At 49.6% G+C, this 23,523-nt stretch overlaps 1 protein-coding gene across 1 annotated transcript in view; it reads left to right on the top strand.

The window, feature by feature from the left end:
• The window catches only part of LOC138526458 (zinc finger protein 181-like), a 354,082-nt gene extending 334,753 nt beyond the window's left edge, over positions 1–19,329 (top strand). Inside the window, exon 9 of the mRNA XM_069637236.1 lies at positions 18,969–19,329. The gene's annotated coding sequence lies outside the window, so the exon portion shown is untranslated. The remainder of the gene's footprint in view (positions 1–18,968) is intronic.
• Positions 19,330–23,523: the final 4,194 nt, after the last annotated feature.

Here is a 23,523-nt window from a genome sequence, read left to right as displayed (position 1 = left end):
TTTCGCTAGGAGGATATCCTTTCCACTCCACTAGGTATTGAAGATGGCCCCGCTTATACCTGGAGTCACAAATCCGGGACACCTCATATTCCAGTTGGTTGTCAACCAGTAGAGGAGGAGGTCTACTGGATCTTCGAGAGGATTGGATGTAGGGCTTCAATAGGGATGTGTGAAAAACTGGATGAATTCTTTTCCATTAGTCAGGTAGCTTGATTCAATATGAGACAGGATTGATAATCTCCTTGATGGGTAATGGACCATAGTAGCGGGGAGCCAGCTTGTTTGGTCGCAAGTGTCGGGGAAGTAGTTTTGATGACAACCACACTCGGTCACCGACCGTATAGGAAGGACCTGGTCTTTTCTTGGAATCTGCATACCTCTTGGTCTGTAATCTGGCTTTCTCTAAGTGTTCTTTAGCCTCCCGATGAATTTTGATAAGAGTTTCGATCCAGGAGTCAACAGTAGGTACTGGTGTAGGGTAAGGAAGAACCGAGGGTAAAACCGATTGATGGAACCCCTCACTACAATAAAAAGGGCTGGTCTGTAGCGCTGAATGTTCGGAGTTGTTGTAAGCGAATTCCGCAACGGGTATCAGGAGAGACCAGTCATCCTGGACCTTGGTGGAGAAACATCAGAGATATTGTGCCAGGGTCTGATTTGCACGTTCTGTGGCTCCGTTGGTTTGGGGGTGATATCCTGAAGAGAGGGCACGTTGGATTCCTAGTACCCGACAGAGGTGTTTCCAAAATTGTGAAATGTATTGTGAACCCCGGTCCACTGGCGTAACAGGGGCCCCCGCAGCCCCCGCGGTGCGGGGGGCCCGCGGTGTGGGGGGCCCCACCAGCACATGGCTAGGAGGGGGCCCCAGTAAAAAAAAAAAAAAAAAGTTTCTTTTGAAATTCACTATGCATTCATAAAGAACATTTCTGTAACAGAAATAATTTCTTTATGAAGGCAGAGTGACTACAAAAAGAAACTTTCTTTTTGAAGTCTGAGGGCCCCCGTACCCCATGACATGGAAGACCCTAGGCTGGAGGCCTCCATGTCATGGGGTGGGGAACCCTATGCCTTCAAAAAGAAATTGTTTGTTTTTGAAGCCACTCAGCCATCATAAAGAAATTATTTTGATTATGGTTCGGTCCTTAACTGAAATAATTTCTTAATGAAGTTATAGTGACTTAAAAAAGAAACAATGGGGCTCATTCTGACCATGCCGGTCCGGAAACAACGGTGCTGGTAAGCTTACAGGCACTGTTGTTTCCGGACCGGCATATTACAGGTCTGCCTGGTGGGGCTGCCGTGCCCGACAGGTCTGACCCTGCCAGGCACAGCAGCCACGGTAGGCAGACCTGTCACGGAAGCACCGGCACCGTTAACAATGGTGCAGGTGCTTCTGTGTCCCCATTCCCGTGGAGTCTGGGGTTTAACGAAATTACCGGCACCTGATTTCCCAGCCGCCGGACTTGAAATAGCACGGTGGCACCGGGAAGTCAGGCCATAGTAATTTTTTATGGGTCTGGTGGCAACCCGCCGGTAGCACCGGCACGGTTACCGCTGGACCCGTAATGAGCCCCAATTTCTTTTTTAAGTAATAGGGCCCCCCCTCAACTCCATGAGGTGTGCGTGTATGAGTCTATGGTGAAAGGTTGCACACTCAAATGTATAGCCGGCTGCCTGTGTGTGTATGGTGAAAGGGTGCACACTTAAATGTATGGGTGGCTGTGGGGGAGTGCCTGCATGGTGAAAGGGTGCACACATAAATGTATAGGTGGCTACCTGTGTGAGTGTATGGTGAAAGGGTGCACACTTAAATGTGTGGATGACTGGGTGTGTATAAGGTGAATGGTGTGTGTGCTTGTGTACAGGGGCACAAGAAAACCTTCATTTCGGGGGGCTAACCCTTCAAATGTTGGGAGAGGCGCTAACTTCACATGCGGTGGGGAGGGGGAAACTTATTTGTGTGGGCGCATCCAAATTATTTACGCATTTTAATGAGACTATTCTAGTGCAGATTCAATGTTACAAGCAGTTAACTCTCTCCTATAAGTCTCCTGTTCCCTCTCTACCCTTCCAATCACTCCCCTGACATGCAAGTACTAAACCCACATCACGATTTCAATCGCCTAAACAATGTGGCATTTGAATGCAGGTACTAACAGTGAAATGCTTTACGTTGGTAATTGCTGGGTTCCTGTTAACAGCAAAAACCAGGTGCCGTTTAAAATCTGTGTCCTGTTCGGTGGGGAACTGCTCTAAAGGTTAGCCAAGTTGAGTCAATATAGCCCAAAATGTCAGGGGGGGTAGTGCTGAAGCCCAGTCAACTCAATGGTGTTGCGCTACTACTTGTGTTTAATGCCTTGCTTACTCCTAGCCCTATTCTTCCTCGTCCCAGTACTTATATACGAGGCAGTACGTGTGTTTGAGGCACTCTGCCTCATACAAAAGTACTGGCAAGAGGTAGAGGTACATGGAGGTAATGCCTGATTTAGCTAGCTGTAATCTTCATCACTCCTAGTCCCACTGTTCCTCATCCCAGTACTTACCTATGAGGCAAGGAGCCTCATACAAAAGCTCTGGGACAAGGAAGAGGGACGCAGAGGTAATTCTGGGCCAAGGAGCTGATTGTGGAGGTTGGGGTGGTGGGTGGGAGAGAGAGTGGATGTGTGGGGGGGCAGGATTGTGTGATAAATCATAATGGTTGTCCATGTCCAGGCTAAGCAGGCATGATATGTGGTATTAGTGGCTAGAGAGGCATTTTGATTTAGCCAGTCTAGTCATTCCTCAGTTTGGTATGACTTTCTTTTAACTGGACATTTCTGATAAAGTAGTCCTGCTAACTTTAATTACCTGGCTAGATTGGCATTTGGGTGCTGCCAGTCTAGCCATTTCTTACTGCGGCATTGTATATTTTTTTGGGCATCTGTGATAAAATGATATGATGTGATTCAAGTCATTTATAATGCGCCTGTACACAAGTGTACACAAGGGAGGGATGATAGAGGGAGGACAAGACAAACGATCTCACTAGGCCTTGTGCCATTGTGAGAACGAGAAGTGCAAGGGAAAAGGGAGCAGGGAAGTGCAAGTGAGAGGGGAGGGGAAAACAGGGCAGCAATGCTCTCAGTAAGTGCAGCCAGGGCAGAGCAGCTATTGGTTGTGCAAGGAGAACAATGGACTGCAGGGTTACAGTTACAGCCCCTAAGTGCATGGTAGGCCCGGAGGCAGTGCAAGGGTGACCAACCAAGAAAGAGCCTGGACTCAGAGAGACTCTGAGGGTAGCCAAGCAGCCAGTCAGTACAGCAGACAGGTAGATCAGGTAGGTCAGCAGGGGGGGGAGAGAGAGCGAAAGCAGCAGAGAAGAGGAAAGCTTTTAGCTGCTTCCGAAACTTCAGGTTGTCCGCCTCAAGTTTGAGAGGGGCAGGGAGGCCATTCCAGTTGGAGGCACCAGCAGAGGAGAGAGGTCTACCCCCACTCTCTGCCTGGAGAAATGTCTAAGCCTTAGAGAGTTGGAGGTAGCTGAGTGAAGGGTTAGAGAAAGAAGGTATTTTGGAAGAGAGCATTGGATTTAGTGTTGGCACTGACCCCAGAAAGCCTTGTGGGCAATGCAAAGGTTCTTGAACTTGATCCTTGCAGCCAGTGGAGAGATTTCAGGGCTGGAGAAATACAATCCCAGGGCTTGAGGCCAAGGCTAAGTCTTGCAGTCCTGTTCTGGATTATTTGCAGATGACGGAGACTAGAGGAAGACAGATTGAGAAAGTGGCTGTTTCAGTAGTCCAGCTTAGAGACAGTGAGCTTCTGGTGGAGAGTGAGAAAGGGAAGAGTCCCTTTGAGGAGGAGCAGCTGGTAGTGGGACTTCTTGGTGATGTCCGAGATGTTAGGAGAGAAAGAGAGTGTGGCGTTGAAGATGACACCAAGGTTTTTTGCCTCGCAGGAAGGCAAAGGAAGAGGGACCAAGGTGGTCTGCTATAGTGAGAGAGGAAACACAGTGGCAAGGGTCCCAATGAGAAGGATCTCTGTCTTACTGGCATTAAGGCAGAGATTGTTGGAGGCGCACCAATCCTGAATCGTGGATAGACAGTCAGGAATGAGCAAGAGAGGAGAGGAGGATGAGGGGAGCCTGAAGGAAATCTGAGTCATCCGCACAACACTGAAAGTTAGAGGATAAGGTAGAGATCAGGGAGGCCAAAGTGGCCAAGTAGAGGTTGAAAAACCAGCGTGAGAGGATAGAGCCCTGGGGAATGCCACAGGTAGAGAGAGGTGGCGGAGAGAATGGGACCACAATCGACCTGGGAGCGGAGTGGCGGTCCAAGTGGAAGTAGGTCAGTCAATCTAGGGTCTGATCTGTGATGCCCAGGTTCTCACAGAGTCGATTGATCAGGATGGCGATGTTGACCCTGTCGAAAGCAGAGGAAAGATGAAGGATGAGAATAGAAGGAATGCTGGAATCAAGGTTAGAGAGCAGCACAGGTGTTAAGGAGAGCAGTTTCCATGCCTCTGGCAGCTCTGAAGCCAGTCTGATGGTCATGGAGACAACCAACAGATTCAGTGTGGAGAGTAAGCTGGGAGATGGCAAGCTTTTCCAAGAGTTTGCTCAGGAAAGGTGGAGATTGAGCGATAGTTTTCCAGCAGGTAGGATCAGCAGACTGCTTCTTGAGGAGTGGGTGCACAAGGGAGTGCTCAAAGGGAGAGGGGAACATTGCAGTGGCGAAAGAGTGATTACAGAAATCGGCCAAGGCTGGAGCGAGGGTGTCAATATGGGCTTTGATGGTTCTGGAGGAGCAGCGGAGCACCTGTTTGGACGACACTTTCATAGATCGGACTTGTCTAGAAACCTCGTCAGGTGTTGTCAGAGAGAAAGAGGAAAAAGGAGGAGGAGAGAAGAGATGGCCAAAATGGGCCGAGAGAGGACGAGGACATAGAGGACAGGATGTCCTGAGATTTAGCAGAGAAATGAGGCCAGAGCTGTACAGAGGGCATGGGAGGGAACAGAAGAGGTATAGACCACAACAGGATTGACCAGTTCCTTGCAGATTTTAAAGAGTTTGGCCGTGTTGTTCGAGGCCATGGAGACACATGCTTTATTGTGTGCTCTCTTCTTGATGAGTGTTATTGCTTTGACTGGTATTTTGCTGAAAACAGTCTAGGTATGTCTAAATGTGGCCTGGCATTCTGTACTATAATGTTATAACGTGTTTACACTGGTCTACATTGTGCAGCCAGTTGGAAGCATTAATGTTCCTGTGCACTGTTGGTGACTTGCATGTATTGGATTGTGTTACCCTACAAAACAATTGCGAACACTCTGGCTTTATAGCCAATTTATCTCAGAAAGTGTGCTGTATATTGCATTAAAACACATATTTATATCTTTTTCCTAGTGCAGTGTGCGGCATACCCCTTCAGCAGCACGTTCATGCGTATTGTGCAAGCGTGACAGTCTAGGCCGGCCCAGAGTGTGGCGCAACCCGTGATTTGTTGCCGAGTTGGGGGGCCCCCTCAGCATGGCTCGCAGGGGGGCCCCCACATTTTGTGTTACGCCACTGCCCCGGTCAGATATGATCTTGGAAGGAAGCCCATGTAGTCGGAATATGTGTTCCAGAAATATTCCAGCTAGCTCTGAAGAGGAGGGTAGTTTCACCAGTGGCGTAAAATGGGCCATATGGGTAAACAAATCTATGGTGACCATGATGGTAGTATATCCTCGGGAAGGGGGTAACTCCACTATGAAGTCTGTAGCGATGATTTCCCATGGTTTAGAGGGTAGAGTGGGCTGCAGAAGAAGAACCGCCGGTCTTTTGTTATCATGTTTAGTTTGGGCACAGGTTATACAAGCCTGGATGTATTGCTGTACGTCAGACTTCATTTTAGGCCACCAGAACTGTCTCTGTATAAGACGGAGGGTGTTGGTGATACCTCGGTGCCCGGAATGGAGTGTTTCATGACAAAGGTTTATTATCTTTTGCTGTAACTTCCGTGTAGGAATGAGTAGTGCATTGTCCTTGAATAAGTAGCCTTCCTTGGCTCTTAATTTCGTGTTGAAATGTCCTTCCATATTTCCGAGGATTGGGTTTGCGATCGGACTTCTTCCAGGAGATCAACTGCTTGGGCTACGAAGATCGGAGGAGAAAACATTTTAGGAAATGCCTTATCTTCAGTGGTCACATAGTCAGGACGGCGAGACAAGGCGTCAGCGATCAGGTTCTGTGATCCAGGGACATGAGTAATGTTGAACTGATACTGGGCAAAAAAGTAGGCCCAACGTGCCTGACGACATTTCCTGCACTCCAGTGACTGTAGAATCTGAAGGTTTCGATGATCAGTACGGACTTGGACAGAATGTCTGGCTCCCAGAAGTAGGTGTCGCCATTCAGTGAAGGCTTGGCGAATGGCTAAGTGTTCCTTTTCCAGGACAGAGTAGTGTGTTTCACTCAGAGTTAATGTTCTTGAAAGATAAGAAATGGGATGTTCCAAATCGTCCTCCATCTTCTGCTTCAACACTGCTCCTATAGCGTAATTAGAGGCAATCGTTTCCACTAAAAAGGGTTGACTTGTATCGGGTTGAGCCAAAATGGGAGCTTGTGTGAACTCGGTCTTCAAATGCTGGAATGCAGTTTCTTGTAATGTTGACCAGACAAATGGGGTATCCTTCTTTAGCAAAGCCACTATAGGTTGTACAATCTCGGAAAAGGTGGCTATGAATTTTCGGTAGAAATTGGCTAGTCCTAGGAAGGATTGGATTTGTTTCACGGACGTGGGAGTAGGCCAGGCGAGAATGGCCTTTACTTTTGAAGGGTCCAAACCAATCCCCTCTGGACTAAGGATAAATCCCAGATAGTGCACAGAGGTAACGTGAAACAAACATTTTTCAGGCTTGGCTAAGAGGTGATGTTCCCGGAGTCTTTGTAGAACTGCATTAACATGTCCTTCATGCTTCAGAGGGTCCTTGGAAAAAATCAATATGTCGTCCAGATAGACAATGACGAAGAAAAACAACATATCAGAGAACACCCTATCCATAAAACGTTGGAATACTGCTGGGGCATTAGCTAGTCCAAAGGGCATGACCAGGTACTCGTAGTGGCCAAAGGGTGTTCTAAAGGCGGTCTTCCACTTGTCTCCTTCCCGGATACGGATCAAATGGTAGGCACCTCTGAGATCCAATTTGGTGAATAATACTGCACCCCTCACTGCCTCCAGGATATCCGATATCAAGGGTAGTGGGTATCGGTCCTTAAGAGTGCATTGATTTAGGCCACGATAATCGAGGCAAGGTCTAAGTTCCTGGGTGTCTTTCTTAGGAACAAAGAACAATGATGCGCCTGCTGATGACTTTGAAGGTCTTATGGTACCATTTTCACGGTTTGTATCCAGATATACTTTGAGGGCCTTTTTCTCAGGTTCGGAAAGGATAAACATCCTACCGAAAGGGATCACTGCCGAGGGTTCTGTTTCAATTGCGCAGTCTTCGGGTCTGTGTTGAGGTAAAGCCTGGACTATGGAAGTGGAAAAGACATCGGCAAATCCTTGGTAGGCCTCCGGGACCTGTATTATATTGGAAACCATGAGTGGGGTTTCTTGCTCCTTATGTGGTTCCTCAGGGGGTGTTAAAGGAAGTTCCAGGGATAGACAATGAGACATACAAAACTCAGAGCCTAGGAATAATGATCCTGCTGTCCAGTTTATATACGGATTGTGTTTTTGTAACCAGGGCATACCCAATACCATGGGGTAGTGGGCGGATTTAATGATATCGAATCTGATTAGCTCTTGATGGTGGTTTATTGAGAGCTGGATTTCCTTGGTCTGTAGGCTTATGGGCCCTGAACTGAGGGGTCTTCCATTGATGGCTTCCACAGGCTGCATGGTGCTTCGTGCCTCATATGGGATTTGATGACTGACAACCCATTCCTGATCTATGAAGGTTCCCATAGCTCCACAGTCAACCAAGGCCAGAATGGGGCAGATCTTATTCTTCGAAGATGAAAGAAATGCCTGGAGAATGACCAGTCTGTTTTGTCCACGAGAGTTCAAGGATGGAATTGATGTGGAGCAAACATCTCTCTCCCGAATTTCTGCTCCATTTAAGATCGGGAGCTGGCGTTTCCCAAACGCTGAGGAGGTGCCAGAGGACATTCCCTGACCAAATGTTTGTCTGAAGCACAATACATACACAAACCCATATGGATCCTTCTCAACCTTTCTTGAGGTGATATGGGTCCACGAAAGGCTCCAATTTGCATGGGTTCAGGTTCTGGGGCTGGACTTGGGTTTATGTCCATTCTGGCTGTGCTCTCAAAGGAAGTCTTGGGTGGGTTTCCCTTGGATTTCTTCCTTTCAGCCTTCCTTTCCTGGATGCGAACGTCTATTTGCAAGGTCAGGTCCATTAGTGCTTGGAATGAATTTGGTCGGGCCACCCTGGCCAGTTCATCCTTGATCTCATCATTCACGCCTCTCCTGAACAGGGTAAAACTAGCCTCAGAGGACCAGTCTGCTTCCTTAGCCAATTGTTTAAATCTGGTCACATAAGTGAGCATATCTTGGGAGCCCTGTTGAAAGTCCAGCAAGCGTTCTTGGGCAGTATAGACCTGCTCTGGATGGTCAAACATGCCTTTAAGGGCCTGTATGAACCCATCATAGTCGTCTAGGAGGGCATCGCCAGAGTTAACAAGGGGTGTTGCCCAAGTTAAGGCGTTGCCGGAAAGGTGGGATATGATGAAACCCACCTTAGCCCTAGCAGTAGAGAAATAATAGGGCTTAAAGGTAAAGTGGACCAGGCACGAATCCAGGAATCCGCAAAGTGTTTTTGCCGAACCATCATACTTGTCAACAATACCGCCCAACAGGGCACCCTCCTTTGTAGCAGAATCGCAGGATAAGACCAATTGTTTGAGCGCAGCTTTTTCCGCCTTAAGATTTTGGACCTCGGTTGATAATTCTTGCATGCGTCTCATTAAGTCCTGCACGGCAGCTTCCATCTCGTTTTTAGGTTCGATCGGGTGGCGTCTCAAACTGTCAAGGAGTTCCCCCCTTCCCACCTGGGTACGGTGTTTGCCGGTGTCTTTGATCGCTACCTTCTTGCGAACGCTCCTGGTCTTGAACAGCGCTGCTCGAGTCTCGTCTGGTTCCAGGTTGCGTTTAGTTCCGGGAGCGCGGAGTCCAGGAATCCGGGAGTCTGGGAAAAGCTAGTAATGCTAGGAATCAGGAAGGGGGGAAGGGTCAGGATCGGGTAATAGCACTGGGACAAGGAAACAATACTGCGAGCTACGAACACACGTCTGAGGCTAGTCTACAATAGCATTGAGACGCGCGCAGCCGCGGAAGGCGTGGTCTATAAATAGATCACGCTGCGTTCAGTGCATGGAGCGAGCAAGGGCTTCAGCGCTGGACGGCCATGTTGGAAGTAGTACGAAATGTAAGCCCCTTTGAGACCAGGACCAGGAGGTCCAAAAGGGGCGTGATCTGAAGTTCATGACACAGAATACCTTCCCATGGCAGAATATTCATAGAACAACGCTAAACATTCTGCCATCAACATGAGCCCATTTTTTTGCACTTATGGTTTCGATCCTCAACATCTTCCTTGGAGCGGTTTCTCTTCTACCAATTCTCCCACGGTGGAAAGCTTCCTATCCACTCTCAGACAAGTCCACAAAAAGGCTCTGGAATCCCTCGAGGAAAGTCGCCGATCTTACAAAAGACTGGCTGATTGCAACCATAGACCGAACCCTGACTGGAAGACTGGGACTTTGTTATGGTTGTCCACGAAATTGTTACCTCGATGGGTACACCAAGGGAAATTTTCTCCCAGCTACATAGGGCCGTTTCCCATCATTTCCAAGATAAACCCTGTTGCATTCAAATTGAGATTGCCTCCATCACTCAAGAAGGTTCATCCAGTATTTCACACATCTCTTCTCAAGTCTTATATCAAAGATCCCTACGGAAGAAAGATCCCCAAGGACAGACAAGCCAAAGATCAGGATTCTGATGAATATGAGGTGGTTAGACTGGTGGATTCGAGGTATAGATGGGGTAATGTGCAATATCTTGTTCGCTGGAAGGGCTACTCGGTGGCTGAGAGGACCTGGGAACCTGCCTGCAACATCCATGCACCTTGTCGTTTTTTTTTTTTTTTTTTTTTTAATTTCTTTATTGGTTTTTCAACAGAGTGTAACACAAATGAATCATTGGTTAGACAATGCAATATGTATGAATCAAGAACAACATGTCTTAACGTTCCCAACCCTCCCACCCCCCCCCCTCCCTCCGAGACCACAGTGGAGTCCTCAGATTTCCTTAGGCACGAGCCGGGCCGGGACTGCCTGAGCTGTTCGAGGCGCTGTCTTACGCCACTGGGTGGAGTAGTGGCACCGTTAGCGCTACCCATCGGAGTAGATCTGCGCTGGAGTCCAGCCTTTGTACCTGAATCGCCGTTTCCCAAGCCGCAGTCTCAGCGGCTATCCATCTCCTGAGGTCGTCCCACCAAAGGGGCTCGCTCGGCCCCCCTGCGCTCTTCCAACCCATGGCTATGCGCCTTTTCGCTGTTATGTATATCAAGTCAATAAGTCTATTTAGAGGCTTATTCTTGCTGCTTCGCTTGTAACTCCCCAATATGCAGGCTGCTGGCTCGTGAATCTCCACCTCAATCTCAGCTGTCGCCACCTTCTCTTTCACTCGGGCCCAGAACCTCTGGACTACCGGGCAGCTCCAAAACATGTGGGTCATACCCGCCCTTGGCTCGTGACATTTGGGACATGTCTGGATCGTGGCTCCTTTGAACTTTGATATGGCGTCGGGCGTAAGGTAGGCTCTGTTGGTAATGTACAGCTGAATAAGTTGGAGGCGAGCATTTCTGGAGATTTTTTTATGGTAATGGGTTATTTTCTCCCATGTTTTGTCCTCAAATTCGAGGCTCATTTCGCTCTCCCATCTACCTTTGCATTTCAGTGCGTTCTTTGTCGTGCTCTGCAATAGGGCTTCATATATTCTGGAGGTTTCGTGACCTCCTTCGGCAGTGTCCAGCAATGATTCGATGGCTTCATTCTCCATGAGTTGGTTGGCGGCCTCTGGCCATCTCTTCTTCAGGGCCTTCGTTACTGCTCTGTGGAGCAAGAACTGGCCCGTGGGCAGGCCCGTAGACTCGCTGAGGTCAGTAAAAGTCATGAGCTCTTGTTCATGGATGAGGTCTCCGAGTACTGCCACCCCATAGGGTTCCCACTGAGTGCGTGTTTCCGTGTGTCCCCATGAAGGTTTCACCATGACAGCCGCAATGGGGATCTGCGGGGAATATGGGTCTGTCAACCCCACTGCTTTGCAGGCTCGCTTCCAGAGCTGAGTTCCAAGTTTGATTAGGTAAGGGTGATGTTGTAGAGCCCCCTTCTCGACCCAAAGTAGGTCTCGGAGTAGCAGTCGCGGCAGGGCCGGTTGGAAGAGTCGGGTGTCAGTGGTGGCTTCATCCGCCATCCAGTGCGTTAGGTGCCTCAGTTGACTGGCCAGGTAATACAGTTTGAAATTGGGGACTTTTAATCCCCCCTTCTCATAGGGTCTTTGGAGAATGTCCAGCGCCACCCTGTGCCTACCTCCCTGCCACAGGAATCCCCTACAGAGCTTGTTCAGGTCTGTGAAAAAAGCAGGGGGGATGTTGAAGGGGACGCTGGAAAAGCAGTGTAGTAGGCGTGGGAGTGCTACCATTTTGAGGAGTCCCGCCCGCCCAGCCACAGAGAGAGGGAGCTTCCCCCAAAATTCCATGGATTTTGCAAGTGCGTCCTTCGCCCTAACCGTGTTAAGAATGTGTTCGGTACTCGGGTTACGGTGTTTGGTAACACCCAAGTATCTAAAGGATGTTACTTGCCACTGGAGGTCTAGTGGGGGCAGAGATCCGTACTCCTTGCTATACAATGCAGCGAGGGGGTAGAGGCAGGACTTATCCTTATTTATCTGTATGCCTGTGTGTGTGTGGAAGCAATCTAATGTCTCCAGAATGTAGGGCAGACGGAGCTCGGGATCATGCAGGTAGAGTAGCATGTCATCTGCATACATGGAGATGAGATGTGACGCCCCGTCTAGCTCAATGCCTCCGTCACCGTATTCCTGACGGAGGTATGCGGCCACCGGCTCTGCAGCAATAATGTAAAGCATGGGGGATAAGGGGCATCCCTGACGTGTACCTCTATAGAGGGGCCATTTGTCCGAATAAGTCTTGTTGGTGCGCCCCCTGGCGGTGGGATTAGTGTAGATCAATTGGGTCCATTTAAGGAAGGCAGGTCCGATCCCCATCCTGACCATAGTGGCGTATAACCATTCCCATCTGACCGAGTCGAAGGCCTTGGTGGCGTCAAGTGACGCCACGGCGTATTTCTGGGATTTCCGCTCAGTACTATATATGATGTGGTGTAACCTGCGTAAATTTTCGGTAATAGAACGCCCGGGCACGTAGCCCGTTTGGTCCTGATGAATGAGAAGGGGAATCACTCTGCGTAGTCTATTGGCGAGCAGTGCCGACAGTATTTTGCTGTCAACATTTAACATAGAAAGTGGTCTATATGACCCGCAATCTGTCCCATCTTTACCAGGCTTCAGTATGGGAATTATTATTGCTTCACTCATGGAGTTCGGGAGAGAGCCTCGCTCGAAAACCTCGTTATATACTTGTGCAAGCAGAGGGGCAAGGGTCTCCTTGTATGTCTTATAAAATTCCCCAGGGAGGCCATCCATGCCTGGCGCCTTCCCGGAGGGTAATGATCTAATTATTGCCTTCACATCATCTGGGGTAATCGGGTCGTCTAGGGCTTCAGCCAGTTGTGAATCTAGCCTGGGTAACTTAATGCAATCTAGGGCATCTTCGATCCCGGTGTCAGATGAGGGCGGGGTCTGGGAATAAAGGTCACAGTAGAACTCAGAAAAGACCCTATTAATCTCTGCTTGTGTGTGCGCGGTGGTGCCATCGGGTTTGCGTATGTGGCAAATGGGGGTGCTAGGGGTCTCCCTTTTGTACAGCCAAGCTAAGAGTTTGCCAGGTTTGTCTCCCAGGGCGTGTGACCTTTCTATATGTTTGGCATAATTTAATTTCCCAAGTGTCTCCCAGTGGGACAGACAGGCTTGTCGCAGTTTGATTATTTCCTGTAGACACTCAGGAGTCGCGTCTGCCCTGTTCTCCAGCTCCCCCAGCTTCTTTTCTGTGTCTACCAGGGAGTCCACAATGGATCTATGGGCCCCTCCCACTGCTGCTAACATGTCCCCTCTCATAACTACCTTATATGCCTCCCATGCGGTGCTAATACAATCTACACTGCCTAGATTGTTTTGCCAGTATTCGTCTGTGCTGTCTTGTATGTGATCCCGGAAGGCTGCATCAAGCAGGGCCTCGGCCTGCAGTCTCCACGTGGGAACCGGGGGTCTGGGCGGGCACACCTCCCATGTGACTAGCAAGGGGGAGTGGTCTGACAATACCCTAGGTAAATACTGTGCTTCGCAAAAAGTGGCTTGCTGCTCCTGACTGACCAGCATGTAGTCTAGCCTGGTGTGGACTTTATGCGGTGGGGAGAAGGAGTATTCTCGTCACCCCGGGCCTAGTCCCCTCCACAGATCACAGAGTGATAGCTGGGTCATTAGTTTAGACAATATCTTGGCTGGGGGGGGGATGGGCGGGAGTGTTTGGTATCGGACCTGTCTGAGTGGGTCTAAGGTGCAGTTGTGGTCACAGCCCCAAATCACAACACAGTTTACATATGGACCTAGTCTGGAATCTAGGGAGTGGAAGAAAGATGTGGCGTCGTGATTGGGTGCATAAGTGCTAACCAGGCACAGGTCTCTCCCCTCCACCGTACCCTGCACAAGTGCCATCCTACCCTCGTCATCCGTCTTGGTGCTCGTTACCCTGAAGGGGACGGTCGGGTCGATCCATATCAGGACCTCTCTTGCGTATGAGGAATAGGAGGATCCGATCAGGGTCCCTCGCCATGTTTTGGCCAGCGCATTCGGTTTCTCCTCCGTTAGGTGTGTCTCTTGGAGCATAGCAATTCCGACCTTGCAGCGTCGCAGATATGTGTGAATCCGGCGTTGTTTCACATAACTGTTCATGCCTCTGACGTTCCACGTCATTATTTTTATTGTTTCAGCCATAAGCGTGATGGTGCCCAATGTTCCCCCTCTGTCTCGATCGGGGTCCTGTTAGTGGTGTGTCTGTAGTGAGGTCATCCTGAGGTCTCGGTATTTCTTGTTCAAAAGTCCCAACATGGGTGCCACTTCCCTGTATTTCCCTCCCCCTTAATAAACTTCCCCAACATAGAACTGGTCCAACGGGGTGACCCCCGTCATGACTTTCCCGTTTCCGCTCCTTAAGACCAAACATGGTCTTCGGGTGCCCTACTGGCGGGTAAATGTACCCTGAAGAAAGAAAAAAACTCCTGGGGGTTGAGGGAGCTGTTGCTTCGGTGTTCCGCGTAGTATGATCAATTCAGCTGCTCATAGGGCTCGATTCATTGTTACTGTGCACTTGGGGTAAGAACCGTTCTCTTGCAGTCGTGGAGGGTGGTTCAATGCGGCTTACGTCTTTTGTCTTCAATGTCCGGTAATTGCTGCTCGTCCATTCAGTCCCGAGCCAGCGCCGGGGTGTCGAACAGGTGGACTCTATTTTTATATATCACCTTTAACCTAGAGGGGTATAAAAGCATGTATTTCAATCCGGCAGCTTTCAATCTGGCCTTAGTGTGTATGAACTGAGCTCTGTTCATCTGTACTTGAAAGGTATAATCAGGGTAGATCACGATCTTGGCTGAGTTCCTCAGGATCTGGCCCCCTGAACGTGAGAATGCTAGAATGATCTCGCGGTCTCTGTAGTTTAATACTTTCGCTATCATAGGCCTAGGTGGTCCGCCTGGTGGAGGTTTCTTGGCGAGTGACCTATGTGCCCTTTCGATGGAGAAACCCTGCGATAGTTTCTCTGCTCCAATCTCCTGCAGCAGGAGGTTTTCTATGTAGTTGGTGGGGTGTGGGCCTTCGATGCCCTCCGGTAAGCCAAGCAGCCGGATGTTGTTCCGGCGAGCCCTCCCTTCGGCCTCCTCCGCCCTGTCCTCCAGGTTCTTGACCCTCTGCTGAAGGCCATCCACGTCGTGCAGGAGCTGGGTTTTCGCTTCGGTGTTTTCACGTACCTGGGTCTCAAGTGCATCGGTTCTACCCGCCAGGGAGCGGACGTCCTGGCGTAGGAGGCCCAGATCTATGGCCACAGCATCGATTTTTGTTCACCATTGTTGCCTGGAATAATGTGATGGCTTCCAGGAGTTGGGTGTTGCTGGGTTCAGTCGCCGCTACGGTGGGGCCTGTTTCCTTACTAGCCGTTGCCGTGTCTGGACACCCGGGGTTGGGGAGTTCATTGGCTGTATAGGCGTCCAGGGTGGTCTGTCGCTGCTTGGACCTAGCTCCCCACCCCGTTGATTTATCCAGGCCAGACATTCCTGCGGTTCTGTGAACTTCAGGCGCCGGGGGCGGATTCCGCGACGAGAGCTCCCAAGTCGTGACCCCGGGTGTGGTTGCGGCCTCAATATGTGGAGGCGTATGGTGTATGAGGCGCTGAGCGCCTCGGCGCTCCCTGGGCCGTGGTCCACCCCAGCTCCAGGCTCCCGGATGGGGCGGTGTGTAGTCCTGCACCGCGGGGAGACAGTCGCCAGCTCCTCAAGTCTCCCCAGGGCGCTTTCAATCTGCCTCAATGCCAGCGCCGGCTGAGATATAAGTGCATCGCGCTGGGAGAGGTGCGGGGTTTGGCCTGGTTTTAGGCAGCACACTGCTGCGTGTGGGGGGGGGCTCCTTCTCTAATGTCCGGCGTTGAGAATATCTTAGAAGGGGGCGGGGGGGGTCGCACAGTCCCAGATCCCTGCACCGTCTGCCTCCGGCGTCCTCGCGGCGCAGCGGGGGGCTCGACTGCGAGGCCCCGCTAGGTGCTGGTATATGGCTGGTATATGGCGCGAGGGGAGGGCCCCCGTTCCGCTCACCTCGGGTGGATGGAGTCTCTGTTCCAGCCGATCACCTCTCCCCAGGCAGCGATTGCGGTCTCACTTGGGTCCCCAGGCAGGCAGGGGGGCCAGGGCCCCAGACAGGGGGGGGAACCCTCCTCTCGGCCAGACCCCCGCTCGGGACGCAGCAGCTCCCGGTCTCCGGCCGGCTTTTGTGCGCCTCCGCCTCCCCCCTCGGGTCGCTGGGCGGGTCGCTGGGCGCCAGGGCCGCGCAGGCCGCGGCGTGGGCCAGGCAGGGCAGGCGGCGTAGATGGATCCCCTGGCAGGACGAGTCCAGGTGCGGGGCAGGGCAGCCGGTGTCCGCACCCAGACCGGTCCCCCTCGCTCTTCCCTCACCTCGGCAGGCGGGTCCGGTCTGGTCCCTGATCTTCACCGATCTCTGCTGCGGGGCTGGCGGGCGCCTCCAGTTGCTCCGGTCGACGGTGCGCCCCAGCGGCCCAGGCAGCGCCACCGATGTACCTGTTTCTCTCGGAGCTGGTCTCGAGCCTGGCGGGACTCCTCCTGACCGCCCTCCGATACTCCTCCCCTCCGAAGTGAAGTGAAGGTCCGCCGCTTCCGTGGATCGCTAGGCCAGGGCAGGGCTCCCCGGGCTCAGCAAGAGGAGGCCGCCATCTTGGCCTCGAGTTACGCGGTTTTTCACGAGCCGCGTTTGAGTCTTTAGGGCTTCTACCCTCGTGTGCGGGGAGCCCCAGAACCTCTCGCAGGCTTCAGCAGCTCTCGTGATGTTTCTGCAGGTTCGAATGAAGCTTTGGTGTCCCGTAGAGCGGCTTATCAGTACACATCAAGCGGAGCTCACCAAAGACGCGTCCACTCTACATGGCGGTTAGCCACGCCCCATCCATGCACCGACGTTTCCATACCCTGTACCCGGCTAAACTGGGAGGGGTGGGGGTTAGACGGGGGCATACTGTCATGCTCCGTCCCTGGAAACACTAGCATCGGTGGAGATTGGGAGGTATAGTTCCCTCTAACTGGCTTCAACGGTCCAGTCTTACTCTAAGATAGCTGCCGTGGTAATACAGGTGGACACTTCCGGATACGCTTCGCGTTGTATCCGTTTTGGACACTCACTGCTTGTACTGCTGCTGTGTACTAGCACTCTGTTTCGGTTACTCTTAGCCCGACTCTTCTCTCGTTATACTCCATTTTTTCTCCCTTTCTTTTCTACGTTCCGGCTGTTTCGCATCTTACCTTTCTCTGTCTGTGTTCTATTGTACTGTTTACTTTCTAGCGGCTTTATGCTAAGTCTTTTGTTTGCCTTTTTCTTGGGCTCTAAGACCTCCTCTCGTTCTGTTTCTCTCTCTCTCTCTTTGCACTCCAACCTTTCGGTTCTCTTGCTGCACCGTGTTTTGCTCAGTTCCTACATCTTCGGTGCAGTCCTTACCTTGTTAGTCTGTCTTCTATTTTCTATTACTTCGGCTTTCCTTCTGTCTTGGTTGCGGATCATTCGCTCGGTTCTGACTTTCTGGTTATTCTGTTCTTACCTTCGTATCGTCTGTCTTGCGTTGTGGAACCCTTGCTTTTGCCCTCTAGTGCTTCATTTAAGAGTTTCATACGTATCTCTTTCCTTACTGCGTACTGTTCTTGGCAGCATTTAACCCTCCTGTCTCTGTTTGTAGGTGGCATTCTGCCTCTTCTACAAACTTCTTTAACAGGGTCTTCCTGTTTACAATCTTCCGCTACCATCAGGAAGGTGGTACTCTTATTTGGATCACAGGAAATCTTACTATTGATTGGACTAGGGCCGCTGGTTGGGTTGGTGGATGAGAGACCTAATGCAGCTGCTAGAGGAAGTTTAACCTCAAGACATCCTCTCTTGTAACAAGCCGGTCCTCTCATCTCATTCAGGGTTTTTTCTGCCGCATCAGGCTTTTTCCCTGGACAATTTTTGGGAGCTTGCTCCTTGGGGTTCCTCTTGATCCTGTTACCTTGCAGGTCACGGTGGCCTCCAAAGGAGCTCACCCTTATTTACATGACAAAAAGGAAAAGAAACTAAAGGAAACCAAAAAGAGCCAAAAGAAGAAGATATCTGAAAACACCATACACTCTTTTGAGGAAACAGGTGAGGTAAGGAATCGGGGAGGTATCGCGGACTCTGACATGCTGCAGTTCCAAGTGTTTTTAGATCAGCTATTTAATATGCAGGATAAACCAAGTGTTTTTACCAACAATGTAATATGTAGGATAAGCAAAATACAGGCGTTTTCTATGGGCAGTGCAATATGTAAGTCAGTTTATTTAAAGTTTGTTCTAGAATCTAGCCCTGTGTATTTTTATTTAATGGTGCAAACATATATTTTAAAACAAAACATGCTTATTCTTTAGCTGCAGGCAGAATTAACTGCGAGCCTGTATTTTTGCAATATGCATTTTATGTTTGTTGCATTCCAAGTGTTTTTAGACCAGCTATTTAATATGCAGCATATGCCAAGTGTTTTTACCAGCTATTTAATGTGCAGACATTATTCTATGGGCAGTGCAATATGTAAGTCTGTTTATTTAAAGTTTGTTCAAGAATCTAGCACTATGTATTTTTATTGCTCGCCACTGCAGTTCTAACACTATCACACGGCTGTTGTTATCAATTACGCGCTAATCAAACTATCAACTATCAAATTATCCAAAGTTGAAACACATTTTGATACACTTGTTTGCAGGGATGGTTCCGAAGATAGCTCAGAGTGTTAAGCACATACTGCCTTGAACATTTACAAGCACCAATTCCAGCAAAGTGTGTGTGTGTGTTTCTATCCTTGTGGGGACTAGGGCATGAAAACACACACGTGCAGTGGGGACCTAATTTCACTGTGGGGACCTAAACCCAAGACCCCTCCCCCCCATGGTAATGCCTTTCAAACGATTTTAAATGACTTTAGAAGGAACTGTGCCAATTTTTGCAACTTTAAAATAAATTGCATGTGGGGACCTGTGTTTAATTTTGTGTGTTGATTTATTTTTCAGCTCTGCCCCTGTAGGTCGGAGGCGGTATTGCAGACATCAACACACACTCAGGATTTTAAACACACCAGCAATCTGATACCTAAACTAGTAGCTATTAAGGGAATATTTTTAAACGGAAAAGTGCAATGGCAATCTCCATATATTTTTAAGCAAATAAAAAGGATTATTTAATATAATTCTCATTTATTGAAAATAAGCAGCATCAAATTAAGAAATTGCATTTGCTTTTGCATATTTAAAAAAGTGTATTTGTAGCTGTTTAAGCACTGTTAATTATTTTACTGTGTAGATAAATTCAAGATTGCATATTACAGTGTATTGAATGGCTGCAGTCACAGTAAAGAAGTCATGATGTGGCTTTGTATCCTTACAGTTCTATCCTTGTCATTACCAGTTGGTATGATGGTGAATTTAATTACTGAATACAAGTTTGTTTGCAAGCTACTGTACAAAATTGAATTTCATTTTTTTTCTCATTTAATAGATTACTGTACAAATTTACATAAAAGCAGCAATCTCAAAATAACTCGGATCATGCACTCTTTTCACGATGATGGCCTGCACATTTCATAAGGCCAGTGCAAATGTTTTATTGGCTGGGCCCTTGAGTGCAGTAGTGTCACGCATATGTGCCCAACAGCAATAGTACATAAGCTCTGACCAAGTGCATGCTTGGAATCTATTTCACTATGATGGCCAGTGAATTGTGTCAAGGAAAAAGGTAAAAAAAAACTGTCTCTATATGAGGGATAGAAATAAAAGTGGGGCCACTACGGTTCAAATTGCAACTGCCCCATGTGCACAGAAGAGATAGATACACCCCTGTTAAGAAACGCACTGGTGGGAGGCGTCTGTACTCCTGCTCCCTATATGGCAGGAGAGAGACACAGAAGACCCCAGCCAAGATTCTCTATAGGGTAGTTATGGTCGAGCAATCAAGGCCTAGCTTCTCAGGAGGTGATGCGGGCTGGTTCTTAAGTACAGTGTAGTCCCCAAGCACCCACAAAGAAATGTTAAAACACAGTCTTCATATAAATAAGGTTCCACGTTATATACACTATTACGATAATACACTTTGTGCTCTGACAATTATAAAATAGTAAATATATCCAGTCCTAGGTGGTACCACTATTACTCTGATTCCATTAAAATGCATCAACTGCACTCAGGTCATATAGCATACAAATCAACACAGCAAAATGATATCAACCATAGACTTAGGAGGAAGACAAGTTGGTTAGACAATTGGCAGAATACTGAACCCCTACCTTCAGGTACAGTTCTGTATGAGGATCCCCCCACCTGGGCAACCTGTAAATGAAGATGCACTACAAGCCCAGTCCGTATATTGTCTATTAGAGTCTTCTTCTTTAGTTCTGCAACCCAAATGTACCTTGCGTTGTAGAGTTCTTCGTCTGGGAATTGGCGGCCCTTCTTGAGTGCACTCCCTTTGAAGCAGGAGCCACGGGTCGTCGAACTTCCGAGATGAAGAAAGGGTGAACGTTGTCGTTGAGGCAGGAGCTTCGGTCTTTGTGGTACACGCAGACGAGTGATCGAAAACGTCCTGCAATAGGGGGGGTGTGCGGTACACCTCGACGATGATGGTTCGTTGCCGCAAAGAGTTAGTGAAGAACTTTGGGCCAGCAAGGGTGTCGGGTCATCGACGTCTGCCGTCGGGGAACAGGACGTGACCACGGCTGGCTTCAGTAGCTTCGTTGGCGTCTCTGAGCTCTTTGGGTGACTGGAAACCCACTGGCAGATTCTCCTTGGTCGTCAACGACCTCGACTTTCTCCGGCAGGTCGAAAGCAGTCGATGAGGATGAACAAGAAAGTCCTTGGATCAAAATGTTCTTAGGCAATGGGAGCATGGCGGCTCCAGCCGGCGACGGCGGTCGTCGCCAGTGGACGGCTGTCTGGTGCTTTTCTTCGTTCTCCTCGGCGGTCCCCTTCTCCGGTCGGCAGCCTTTCGTAGGTCTGTCTACTAGGGAGATTTGGCAAAGATCAGCTGGTGCAGGATGATCCCTCGTAGCTCAGGAAGAGGTCTCCTTACCAGGTTCTCTTTTGGATCAGTTCTTGAAGACACAGCAGCTTTCAGATTACACGGAAGGGCACAGCGGTTCACCTTCTTCTTCCGGCTCGGCTTCAAGAGTAAGCATCAAGTATCAACTTCAGCTTCTGAACAATTCCTAGCAATGAGAGGGCCCCAGATATACTGTTGATCCCCCATTCACTCTGCTGGGTCACACTCAGGCAACCAATCACTCAGAAGGGCCTTCAGGCAGTCAGGCAGCCAATCAGGCGCACAGTGCATTCAGGCCATTCTTCACCATCCAGACACTCACAACACGGAATGTGGATTCAGACAAGCACTCTGCCATTCAGCACTACACACTGCATTCGCACCAGATTCGGGCAGGGCTGTCTCAGTCATTGGGCCTCATTACGAGTTTGGAGGCAGCCATGCCCTTAATAAGGGCTTAATAATGGCTGCCTCCAAACTCGGGTCCTGGTCCGTGGTCCCTGAATGGGGAAATACCGGGCCATTCTGACTTTGGAGGGCCCAGTATTTCCCCATTCAGGGAACTCAGACCCGACCATCCCCATTCCCATTCGAGCCCCCATAGGGCTCAATGGGAATGGGGAGGGAGCTAACAACGGGCCCGTCAATAACGGGCCCGTTGTTAGCTCCCTGGTCCCCTCGCAGGACCAGCTAAGGACGTCTGGTAAAACCTGACGTCCAGAGCGGGTCCCGCAAGGGGACCTCGTAATAGGGTGGTATGGGTCTTACAGCATCGGCACCTTTACTGGCGCCGTTAAACACATACCGCCCGGGTCATTATGAGGCCCATTGTGTCAAATACGGAATCCTAGACACCCATAATACAGAATGCCTTTTCGTCACACACTCCATTCACCCAGATCCCACCCCACGGGCCTACCCACAACATACAGTCTTTGGGAAGGCTCCAGCCAGTCTGGCCTGGACTTCCTCACGATACCATATATGGAACTCCCACCCAACAGCCATTCAGGGGGAACGGATACAGTCACGGCTTCCTGGGACTTCAAGAAAAGAAGGTGACAGGCGATAGAAAGCAAGAGGCCACAAGGACCATCTTGTTCATGAATCAACTGATTCCAATGACAGGGCCTGGGCATCCCAAAATGGAGGATTCACAGGGCACCTGTCAATTCAGCACAGAGCTGCCACCAGCCCGTACCCTGCTCTGTGGGCCACACACAGGTGCCCAAAAACATACACTATGTGTACAGGGTCGTACTCCCCCCCCCCCCCCCCCTCGATCCCCCCGCATGGGTGCCATAAGGGTATCCCAAGGGTCTGTTCACCAAACCAAATACAGGAAGAGCCGCACCGCCACAAGTCCCACATGAACTCCTGTGTGGAAAACACATCAGAACACATGATAAAAAGTAATAAAGGACAAGGATTCAGAGGCTCTGTCCCTCCGTTGCATCATCACAGTCGTCCCCCCCAGACTGAGGTTAGGGTGCCTAATCTTCCACGAAATAGACACCCTCATCCAGACGGTCAACATACCTTCTGGAAAGGCCATCTGCACTATTATGACTCCTCCCTGGTCTATGCTCAATGGTGAAGTCTAGCCCTTGCAGGCTAATGGACCACCTGAGCAGTTTCGGGTTTTCACCCTTCATCTGCATAAGCCATTTTAAGGGCTTATGATCTGTTTGGACCTTGAAGGTAGACCCCGTAAGGTAGAGCCTAAAACACATAAAGCTCCAAACGATACGAAAACATTCCTTTTCAACAGTAGCCCACCTAAGTTCTCTAACCTTGAGTTGTCTACAGATGAATATGATCGGATGTTCTCTTCCTTTGTCATCTAACTGGGACACAACAGCTCCAATTCCGGTGTCGCAGGTGTCAGTTTGAACGATAAAGGGCTTGCAATAATCAGGCGAACACAACACAGGTGCCCTACACAGACTTACTATCAAGCCAACAAAGGCCCTCTGACAGTCTTCTGTCCAATTAACCTTTCTCGGTTGTTTGGGCAAAGTCAGAGCTGTCAAAAGTGCAGCTAATGTTCCATAATCCACCATGAAATTGCAATAATACACAGTGAGTCCCAAAAGGCTCTCACCTGGGTTTGAATAGTGGGAGTCTCCCAGTCATGTACATCCTGTACCTACGGGGGAAAGGTTGGATTTGACCCCCTCCTACCTCATGACCAGGATACATGACTTTCCCCTGAGCTATGTGGCACTTGGTGGCCTTGATAGTGAGGTTAGCCCTTTTCAAGGCCTGCAACACTTTATCCAAATGAGTCAAATGCTCCTCCCAAGTGGAACTGTAGACGGCAATGTCATCTAAGTAGGCCACACAAAAGGACTCCAGCCCACTGAGTGCATGATTGACTAAACGTTAGAAAGTGGCAGGTGCATTTTTCAACCCAAAAGGCATGACTCTAAACTAGTAGAGCCCCTCAGGTGTTGAGAATGCAGTCTTTTCCGTTGGCATGATCCGTCAGAGCTATTTGCCAATAGCCTGAGGTAAGGTCAAAGGTGCTCACAA

The sequence above is a fragment of the Ambystoma mexicanum genome, chromosome 7p (assembly GCF_040938575.1).
Source record: "Ambystoma mexicanum isolate Mex_15411 chromosome 7p, UKY_AmexF1_1, whole genome shotgun sequence".
NCBI classification, from domain to species: Eukaryota; Metazoa; Chordata; class Amphibia; order Caudata; family Ambystomatidae; genus Ambystoma; species Ambystoma mexicanum.
This window is presented reverse-complemented; position numbering and strand designations above follow the sequence as displayed.